The sequence below is a fragment of the Lissotriton vulgaris genome, chromosome 5 (assembly GCF_964263255.1).
Source record: "Lissotriton vulgaris chromosome 5, aLisVul1.2, whole genome shotgun sequence".
In the NCBI taxonomy this organism is placed as follows: Eukaryota; Metazoa; Chordata; class Amphibia; order Caudata; family Salamandridae; genus Lissotriton; species Lissotriton vulgaris.
The window spans coordinates 932,035,613-932,047,615 of record NC_141693.1 but is presented as its reverse complement, the minus strand read 5'-3'; the positions used below and the strand labels follow the sequence as shown (position 1 = coordinate 932,047,615).

Below are 12,003 nucleotides of genomic sequence, written 5' to 3'. Positions count from 1 at the left end.
GCTACGTACATTGCATTTAAGGAATCAGTATTTCCGATTCCTTAAATGCAAGAGCAAAATAAGGAATCATTCCTTATTTTGCATCTAGGTATGAACTCACCTACATTGCACTGACGGTAACGCTGAAATTGTCCGAATTTCGGTGTTACCGACCGGTATTTAGCCACCTACATCTGTCCCTTAATGTGCAGGGTGGGAGGCAGATTAAAGGGTTAATGTGCTATAGTCGAGCCCCTGTGAAGCCTTTTTTCACACTAACTGGACTATCACAGTTGAGAGTTCTCTTTCCACCTTTTGGATGGTGTGCAGCTTTTTATGAGAGGATCCCTGGCATTGCGGATCCATGTCCACCCACTGCACACTATGTGCTCTAATGATGCTGGAAGGGGTGCCTGACACAGGGTTTCTTTCTTATTGTAGTGGTTTCTTTGCTGCAGAAGATACTGTGATGAATGCAGAATTCTAGTCTTGATATGCCTGACAGCACATAACCTATTACTCTTTTGTACGGAGGCTTGTGCAACCTCAGAACTTGGTGCGCAACACTGAGACCACTTCAAAGGACCTGCATTCAGCACTTCTCAAGCGTCATCCTGGGTGCATACAGTAGGAGCAGACCATTTGGTCTTCTCATAAAATAAGCCCTCAGAAAGTGGGCAGTATTTCTCAGCCTTATCTCTGGTGGGCATTTGGCTTCTTACAGTACCAGCTTTGGCCTCCAGTTTAATCTACTATGGAGTTTCTTAACATTATAATGATCTGGTAGTCAAGATCTACTGCAACCTGATCAGCAACCACAGCTGCCTTTGAGACATTCACCTTCATTGGTCCTATTGCTTTCTTGTTCTTTACTTTCCCTGACTAGTGAGTAAATCTCTTTTCAGTGAATGCTTGTGATTCTGTCATCATTCTTCATCATTACTCATCCTGTCTGTTTTTGCCTGTTATGCATAGCATGCTGTGTGTTGTTTCTCTGACATAAACAATGAATGCTTTTTCAAATTTGATAAGCAATCCTTTGATTTGGTACGTTTGAGGTGGGTTGTTATGCTCTTGTCTGTCTGTCCCTGCTGTTAAATGTGGTGGCCAGATCATGTTACCTGCTTCCAGCATCACAGTCAATAATAAAGCCAACTACATTTATACTAGGATATTTGCATGTAGATAGAATTTGCTAGTAATCTACTGTCCGGCTAGGGGAAGACCATCTACTGGCACTCCATGTGTCTGCCATGCACCTGAAAACCAACAAAACTCAGAAGTAAGCCAAGACTTTATAAAATATTCCAGTCTCCCCTATTAATAGCTCAGCCAAGCTCAAAGCTTAAACCTTTCCTGACCTGATCAAAGATGTATGATAGACCATTATACAATTATAATCTGATGAAATAAAGCATTGATATGTCAAGCAGGAAACAATGAAACAAACTGAGAAGAAAGTGGTCGATGCCTATTGATGAATGACCATCTGAATAAGGCATAATGAAGGTGTGTTGAAGACTGTGCTAAAATTACAATTCAATATATTGTCTCCAATTTTAATTGGGGGGCCTGGTCCCATCGGTTGAAGAGGGGTACATGCTTAAAGCTAAATAAATGTATGGAGTAAAAGATAAATGTGCCCCTCTATTTATGGAACATATGATTAATAGGTGTCAGAAATGGTCTTATTTATTTGGTAGAGGGGCACCCTTGTCCAACTCAATACATCCACTGTGGTTAAGTCAAAACACAGTTCTGATACAAACTCTGCTCAGCCCCTGGTAGCAATGGCACAAGCAGCAGGCAATCACTGGAGAAGTGAATGCATTGTCAAAGTAGTACCAACAATTTTAAAGTAAAGAACATGGCACAATAAAACTTCCAAACCAATTTAGAAAACTAGAGAAACATTTTATGTTCAAAAATGATACCAAGGTTACCCAAATAGGTTAATGGGAACAATTGATTTGAGTTTTCAGGTAAATAGGGTGTAATAAAATAAAAGAAATAAAGCACTATGGAAAGACAACAGTTCGCGGTGGACCTGGAACTAGGTGCAATGTAACGGTGATGCATGGGAGCCGAAGTCTTGACACACCAAGTCGATTGTCCTAGCCAACTATTTTACATAGTCTCCAACTGTTGGAAAAGCTTCTTCTGGTTGTTCTCCCAGCCTCCAGTGCCCCAGGACAGTCTTCTGGGATGCAGGTGTCTGTCCAGCTGGATCTCCTGCAGGATCCGGATCCTTCTTCTAACAAGGCCTTCTCTTCAGATGGAGTATTCCCTAGTACAGGAATGTTCTCAGGAGGTGGCAGCGGAGTTGGTAGATTTATCCTGTGTACTAACTGCTGGTGGATATATGTGTTCTCCCACCCAATCCTAACAGTTTTCTCACAGTCCACTCCTTTTTTAACAGCACTTCCTCTTTACCATACTGTCAAATTATCCAGTAACCCCACTTCAAGGTGCCGGGATCTAGCTGCCATCAGGCAGTCCTGTCTTCAGCTTCTTGCCTACTCCATTGCCTGACAGGGTCAAAACTGTGTTTCCCTCCTACTGTGACTGCCACTTAACTGTCTAGAAGGGTCCTGGGGATGCATAGAGGAAGCCCTCATTGGCATCCCCAAGTCAAACGATGTCGTGTTAAAGCTGCCCCTTGTTCTGTTCCTGTCTACTCCTAGATAGCTAATCCCTGCTAAGCATGGGCGAATTTTGCGAATCTCGCGTTCGCGAATTTTGCGGATTTGCGAACTCGCAATCCGCAAAATCCGCGAATTCTCGCGAATTTGCGGATTTTTTTTTTGTGTTTGCGCGGGTTTCTGCCAGTTTGCGAGGGTTTTGTACACTTTCGCAAATTGCGAACTTACCTGTCGGGTCGCAAGTTTCGCGAACTTGTTGTTTCTACGTGTCCAGCCTGTTTGGGACACTCTTCTTCATCACTGCCACTCTCTGTCACCACTGCCACTCTCTGACTACTCATGCCACCCTCTGGCCCACCCATGCCACCCTCTGTTTCATCACAGCACCCCCTGGTTGTCCAGTCAGTGTACATTATTGTGGCAACGCAAGCACACCTTCCCTGCCTCAAGTGACCTGAATTAATTTGGGGCTGATTAATGTGTCACAGAATATTTTTTTAGCTGGCACCTGCTTCCTTAGTGCTTCCTGATTAGTGATCTTTTGCACTTGCTAAGTGCTTTCGTTGTTGCAAAATTAGTTACAACACCTGCCCTGCCCCAACTGACAATAATGAATTAGGGGCTGATTAATGGATTTGAACTTCCAGCCTGGCTCCTGCTTGTCTCCCTTAGCTGTAATTCAGGACCTTTGTGGCATATGTGTAACTATTCTGAGGTTCAGAGCAGGGTCACATAATAGTTGCAACTGGCAACTGAACTCTGGAGGGGCCCCTCAGGAAGCACTACAGGAAATGGCTACTAATGATGAGCCTGAACTTTTGAACCTGGTAAGTAGTTTTAGTTTTGCTAAGATCGTATTTCTGCAATTTTGCACTTATTCGCGGGCGCGAATTTGTACTGGGAAGCCGCGAACTCACGCGAACAGTGCGAGCAAAATCCGCTGCTCGCGGATTTTGCGGGAGATTCGCGAATCTCGCGGATTGCGAATTTACCGAAAATCCGCAAAATCCGCGAGCGAAACGGATTTTCCGCCCATGCTTAATCCCTGCTAAGTGGTTAGCAGTTAACCTCCATTGGTCTTTACGGATTTCAAACGCAAGCCATTGTCCTCTGAGTCAGTTATGAACTCGTCCATTCAAGGATGTGTATCTCTGTTCAGGCGGACTAAAGTGCATTTTTACAGAGGTTATTTTCTGCCTAAATTATAAACAACATCCTGACTTTACCATTAAGTTAGATTTTGTTTTAAACAGGAAGTATCTGTGTATGAGTTTTTCCAGCCCTTTCCAAATCAAAGATGTCAAATAAAGATTTAAATCTAATCTAGACCTAAAATCATAGCCTGGCCTACATGGCAAAATAGCTTTTGGGGTTAAGTTCACGGTTGTGTAAACTGCGAATGTGACTTCGTTCTACAATGTTAATTTTTCCAAACATTGGTGATCCCAGTTCAATGCACCAACGATGAATGTGAAAGACAGACTATTTTAGCCCCGCAGAACACTACTCAACTGCACCCTAGTAACAAATATACTTAGTTATTCACAATTTCTCCCTCTCTCTCTCTCTCTCTCTCTCTCTCTCTCTCACACACACACACACTTTAAAATTAAAGTATTTATATCTTGAAGAGCAATATGTTTCTCAGTACATCTAAAACAACTACACAGTATATTATAAAAAGAGCAAGAAGACACATTGTAAATAATGAGAGTAAAATTAAAATTTCTAACATGTTTAAAATGTTCGTATGTCGGAACCACGCATGCATTTACAATACATGTCTTTACCATGCATCCATTACCACACAATGCCTTTACCACACATGCCTTTACTAGGTAATTATATATATATATATATATATATATATATATATATGTGTGTGTGTGTATATATATATATATATATACACACACACATACACACACACACTGATGTGTGTGTGTGTACATATAATAAATATATGTATATATATAATCACTGAAAAAAACATAGATTTCAGGTACGTAATAGTTAGAAATTAGCATTTAAAAAATCCTTACAAATTAACTGAAAAACCATAGGTTTCAGGGAGGTTATAGGTAGCTGGACATTTCAATCTTAAAAAATCATAGAAATGTCACCGTTATAGTTAGTTTAGCTAACTATAATTCACGTCCCGCAATGCACTGCTGATGACGTCACATATTACATCATTCATGACATGGTCAGTGACATCACTGATGACATCTCAAATTACATCACTGATGGCATCATCCACTTGATAATCTGAAGCACCTCCTCACACCATAATATAACCTTTCATACATGTACTCTACAATACAGACTACCATTTTCGAAACCATAGACACACCAATACAAGTTACTACATACCCACTCGCTGATTCCTAGGTCTTCACACTCATCCACTCAGTCACCCATACAGTCACTCATACATGCAGTCACTCATTATTACAGCACTATCACATGTACTCATATACCTATACAGACACTCACACACTGCCACTCATCCATAGCGTTACTCACAAACCTAGTCACTCATGCAAAAGATCAATCACACTTCCATTTACACACCTATACAGTTATTCAAAAACAAGCTCACTTACAAACACATACTTACTCTCTTATACATTCACTGATACAACCACACAACCACTCTTACAATCACTCATTCTCACATACAGTTCGTTTATTTAATCCATCACTCACATATACAGCTTTTCAGATATGTAGTTACTTACACATATACCACTGAGACATTCGTTCACTAATAAACACATCTATACACACACTCACCCATCTATACCGCTCTTCACAGATGTACTATTCAACACATACACCCACTGAATCACGCACTTATATATCCATGCACTGAGTCACTCCCCCACCCACCCACAGATACTCAGTAAACCAATCAATAACCGATATGGACACTCATTTAGTTACTCACCAACCCATGCAACTGCTTGCACACCAACAGACAGATTGATACAGACATTTACATAGCTTAGTGACTAACTCATTCATTCACTAAGACTCGTTTAATTACTCACTTATACAGACAGTCATGCACTTCCTAAATCATCCATTCAAAGACTTATACACCCACTCATTCTCATTCTTCAATACACCTTGGTGTGTGTATATATATATATATATATATATATATATATATATATATATATATATATATATATATTCACTGAAAAACCATAGGTTTCACACCAGTTATAGTTAGCTGGAAATTTTACTGACATAAAACCATTGAAATTTCCACGTTATAGTTAGTTGGTCTCACTATAACTTGCGTGCCTGCAATGCACTGCTGATGACGTCACATATTACATCACTCATGACATGGTCAGTGACATCACTCATGACATCACTGATGACACCATCCAGTGAATGTGTGTCTTTCTAAAAAACATATTTATTTTATATATGTATTTGTAAAGGACGATAGAAGAATAAATGGTTAAATAAGTGTGTAAATGGATGTTTTTTAAAAAAAAAATTGATTGGTTAACTGGCTTATTAAGTGTATCTTAGTGAATACATATATTAGCAAGTAACTTTTAAATATTGAAATGTATGTATCAGTGTTTCACTTTGTGTATAAGTGGCTGTATGGGTTGGTGACTGACTCACTGTATGTGTTTTGAAGACAGCATATGTACAGGACTGTATGGATGGATGAGTGTGTATATGTGTATGTTAGTGAGTAAACGACTGTCTCACTATTGTCTTTTTTAGTAACGACATATGTTTTAATCTAGTATATGTGAGTATTGATATATATAAGTGAGTATATGTGAGAGTGAGAGATTGTAAGAGTTCCTGTTTAAATACGTATGTGTTTCTATAAGTGATTGTTTAAGAGAGTAAGTATGTGTAAGTTTCCTTAGAAGTAAAGTGGTAGTGTGTGTATAGCTGTATATGCAAATAAATGGATGTTCAATAGTTTTTTTGCATGTGTGAATATGTGTGTGAGTAACTTTTGGATGACTGTCGGTGTGTAACAGGATGTATAGGTGTATCACTACATATAATGAGTGAGTATATGTATGAGTGACTATATAGAACTTTTGATGAATGAGTGGATGTGTGTATAGATGGTGGAATTACTGAATTGTTTGTTGTAACTGGTATGGGTATCTCCATTTTTTTGAAAATGTTAATTTCTATTTTTGAATATGTGTTTCAAGGCTTACATTACACTGAAAGGAGGTCTGTCACTCTGTCACAAGGATGGTGTCATCAGTGATGTCATGAGTGATGTCACTGACCATGTCATGAGTGATGTAATATGTGACGTCATCAGCAGTGCATTGCAGGCGCGCAAGTTATAGTGAGTCCAACTAACTATAACGTGGGAATTTCAATGGTTTTATGTCAGTAAAATTTCCAGCTAACTATAACTGGTGTGAAACCTATGGTTTTTTTCAGTGAATTTAATAGGTTTTTTAAATGCTAATTCCTAACTATAACTGGTGTGAAAATATGGTTTTTTCAGTGAATTTCATAGGTTTTTTAAATGCTAATTCCTTTCTATATCGAGTTTCTAACCTATGATTTTTTTTTACATTTTGCTGTTTTGTTTAAGTATTAATTATTATTATTTATTTATTTTTTTATAATTTTTTCCTGGGGCGCTCTGGGTGCGCGCTCCGGTAAGCTCTCCGGAAAGCGCACCCAGAGCACTACTTTCGTTCGTGAAAAAAAATATGGATGAAAACGAAATATTAACGCAAGACATTTAGTACCATACATATAAAAGCAGTTTTTTTTAAATAAGGAAATGAAAATGATTTTGCATTTCCGTGAAACTATCAAAACGTCACTTCAGCACGCCGCGTAAGCGCCCCCGGAAGCGCCTACGTTCGCGCCGCGTATGCGCCCCGGAAGCGCCTACGTTTGCGCCGCGTATGCGCCCCGGAAGTGCTCCGGTGCGCGCAGCGTCAGCGCGTCAAGTCATGTGACCTTAAAATAACACTTTTCATTGGTTGCTAACAGTTTTTTTTTACAAAGAATGAAATCCTCACCCATTTCCTTCACTTCTTTCACTTTTGTGACTGAAAGACCTGTTTTTTGCTCTTGGATCTTTCTTGGTCTACCATGGCTGCCAGAGAATCCAGCAGTGATGATGATCCTGAATTCATCGATGAAGAGCCTCCTCAGCCAAAGGTGAAGGAGCATTTCATTTGGAATTTTTTTTCAATACCACCTAACCAGAAAAAGGTGAATGCTCCAAAAGTGGAGTGCAGGATCTGCAAACAAGTCCTGTCACGGGGTGACCCCAAAAAGAAATATTCGTTTGGGAACTTTACAATGATACGGCATGTGGAGAGGAGGCACCCCCAGAATTTTGCCCGGGAAAGTGTCAGGGCTCTGGCACAAAAGGTTCCCAGTGATGGGGCCTCTACATCCACCGGAGGAGCAACTACTTCTGGGAGGGGGCGATCGCAGGAGCTTGTTCCAAATATTCAACCTGCTTTCAACAATGCTGTCCTGAAATGCAGATACTGCGATCAACTCCTTACCTATGGGGAGCAAAGTGTCCTGCTCATGGTTCGAGCATTGGAGAACCATCACTGCCGTTCCCAGCCCTAATTTTTTTTGTTTTTTTTGCTCCTGTTGAGCAGTTTCCATTCCCTGTTTTTGTTTCTGTTCTTAAAAAAAAGAAGAAAAAAAAGTTCTTTTCAGAACTACCTCCAATTCTCAACAAAGAGCTATATTCTTAAAAAAATGAAAAAGAGTAAGTGAAATGGAGTGCATTGATAATGGAAAGGAAAATGAGTAAGAAAGAACAGAAAGGTATGAGAGGAGAAAGGAAGTGAAGTAGGGGGGCTGAAAGAAGGTGAGTGTTGGGAAGGAAAGTAAGGAGAAGAAGAGTGAATATGGGGAATGTGGACATTCAAAGAAAATGTTGAAAAGGAACGGTGGTGTGGAAGGGTAAGAAAAGATGCATTGTTGGAGTTGAAGACTGAAGGCCTTATTTATGAAGCCATGCGTCACTTTAACGCCACCAGAGCGTCACTTTTTGTGACGCATCAGTACAGTAAAAAATGCACCTTATTCAGTCATATTTACAAAGTGGCGCATCTAGGTAGATGCGTCACTTTGTAAGCCCCTGCGCCACATTATTCCTACGTCAGGTGTAATGTATGCAAAAGGGACGTATTGACTCAAGAAAGGGTCGTAGAGGTGACGCAGTAAAATCTATGAGATATCACTGCGTCACTTTTATGACGCTGTTGCGTCCAAATATTACGCCTGTTTCACAGCAGACATGCAGGCCCTTTCACATGGGGCCTGGCCCCATGTGAAAGAATGCATTGCTGGATTTGCATCATTTTTGAGACACACTCCAGCAATACATCACTTTTGCGCTTACAGATACGTCTGAAATACTGACGTATCTGTAAGAACTTCCAACATAATACGTCATAAATTTAATATGACGCATGAGTATAAGACTGAAGGACTCATTTATGAGGCCATGCGTCACTTTAACGCCACCGGTGCGTCACTTTTTGTGACGCACCAGTGCTGTAAAAAATGCACCTTATTCAGTCATATTTACAAAGTGACGCATCTAGGTAGTTGCGTCACTTTGTAAGCCCCTGCGCCACATTATTCCTACGGCAGGTGTAATGTATGCAAAAGGGACGTATTGACGCAAGAAAGGGTCGTAGAGGTGACACCGTGAATAAACTGGGGACCTCATTTATGAAAAGTGACGCATCGCTGCGTAAAAACAGAGATGCGTCACTTTTCAGTGCGCACTCCTTACGACATTCCTGATGCGTCATATTTAATGTATGACGCATCATGTCGCAAGGAGTTACAGATACGTCAGTATTTCTGACGTATCTGGAAGCGCAAAAGTGACGCATTGCTGGAGTGTGTCACAAAAGTGACGCAACTCCAGTAATGCGTCCTTTCACATGGGGAAAGCCCCATGTGAAAGGGCTTGCGTAAGTCTTACGCCTGCTGTGAGGCAGGCGCAAGATTTTGACGCAACAGCGTCCTAAAAGTGACGTAGTGAAATCTCATAGATATCACTGCGTCACTATTACGAGGCTTTTTGCGGGGGAAAGCCCCCTCTGCATATATTATACCTGACACAGGTATAATGTGGCGCAGGGGTTTAAAAAGTGACACATCTACCTAGATGCGTCACTTTTTAAATATGGCGCAACGAGGCGCATTTTTTACACCGCTGGTGCATCACAAAAAGTGACGCACCAGCGGCGCAAAACTGTTGCAAGGCCTTCATAAATAAGGCCCTGGATTTTCCCCATGCTTCGCTCCCCGGTGCGCGTACCGGGCACTCTCCCCGCGCAAATCGACCCTATTATAGCCCCCACATCAAACCTAGGGGGTCAGGGGGGGGTCTACCCTGCCCCCTTATAGTCATTTCCCCCTTTTTTTTATACCACCTCTTGTGTCTCGATCCTACCAAGACACAAGATGGCGGCCGCTCCGGACTGTTTCGAATGTTTACAGACACCCATGAGCCAATCAGCTTTCCATGCATAAGTCGCGTTGCACGCCCGGTGCGCTTCCCGGTGCACGTACCGGGGCGCGCCTATAGATATATATATTTTTTGGAACCTAAATTACTCAAAATCCACTGGAGCACATATCTTGAGACATAGCAAAGGCACATCGGGCTACCAGTCCCTACAATTTTGCCAAGTTTGGTGTAAATCCATTCAGCCGTTCGGGCTAAAAGTGAGTTCGACCGCCCTATGGAAATTAACATGGGAAAAACGCGTTTTGGGACCCCCTTTTTATCTCGGCCCCCGCTTGACGCATCCCCTCCTTTCAGTGAAGGACCGGAGCTCGACGAGGCCATTTTGAGGAAATTTTCAGGCAGATTCGTCAACCGGCGCCAAAGTTATTCAAATAGAATTTTGAGATTTTGCATTCAAAAAAATCCTAACTATAACTACCTACTGGCGACCGCCAGTAGGTAATATATATATATATATATATATATATATATATATATATATATATATATATATATATATATATATATATATATATATATATATATATATATTTATATTCACTGAAAAAACCATTGGTTATAGACCATATATAGTTAGGGATTAGCCTTTTCAAAACCTTATTTTACTCACACAAAACCATTGAAATTTCATATATAGTTAGTTGCACTAACTATATATCGCGCACCCGCAATCCACTGCTGATGATGTCACATATTACATCATTCATGACATGGTTAGTGACATCACTGATGACATCACTGATGACAACATCCAGTGACTGTATGTTTCTGTAAAGTTAAAATATGTCTTACATATTGAAGAATGAGTGGATGTATAAGTGTCTGGAAGAAGGATTTAGTAGGTGCATGACTGACTGTATGAGAGAGTGTTTAAATGTGTCTTACTGAGTGCATGGGTTAGTGGCTAAACTGTCTTAATTTGTGCATCATTATGTCTGTTGTTCTACAAACTGCTGCATGTGTTGATCAGTAGCTATATGAGTAACTGTATGGGTTATTGATTGGTTGTCCAAGTATTTGTATGGGAGACTGAGTGTGTGTGTATGGGTGGCTGGGAGGTGTGTGACTCTGTACATAGATGTGTGAGTAGTTGATTCACTATATGTATGGGTTCAAAAGTGCATGTGGAAACAGCTGTATGGGCGATTGACTGTGCATGAGTGTATTGGTGAGTGAATAGATATCTCAGTGCTACATGTCAAAGTAAGTACATATGTAAAACACAGTACATGTGAGAGTTGACATATATTAATAACTGTGCATAAGAGCCAGTGAATGTGTGAGTGGCTGTATGGATCATTGTGAACATGTATCAGGGATTGTATAAGAGAGTAAATATGTGTTAGTATATGTTTAAATAAGTAAGGTGTGTATAAGTGTATAGTTGAGAAAATGGAGGTGTGATTGATTCTTTGCATGACTGACTAGGTGTGTGAGTAACTCCATGGATGAGTGACAGTCTGTGACTGTCTGTTTACACTGATTGTATCTAAGGTTATATTAGAGTCTGAAGAGGTTCATGGTATTATCATATGAATGATATCATCAGTGATGTGATCAGTAATGTCAAATGAGATGTTATCAGTGATTTTATCAGTGATGTCATTTGAGATGTCATCAGTGATGTCATCAGTGATGTCATTTGAGATGTCATCAGTGATGTCATTTGAGATGTCATCAGTGATGTCATCAGTGATGTCACTAACCATGTCATGAATGATGTAATATGTGACATCATCAGCAGTGGATTGCGGGTGCGCGATATATAGTTAGTGCAACTAACTATATATGAAATTTCAATGGTTTTGTGTGAGTAAAATAAGGTTTTGAAAAGGCTAATCC

The 12,003-nt window shown here is 40.4% G+C and overlaps 1 protein-coding gene across 1 annotated transcript in view; it reads left to right on the top strand.

The window, feature by feature from the left end:
- Nucleotides 1-12,003, top strand: part of LRRC27 (leucine rich repeat containing 27) — a 715,038-nt gene that overhangs the window by 196,700 nt on the left and 506,335 nt on the right. The gene's annotated exons all lie outside the window — the stretch shown is intronic.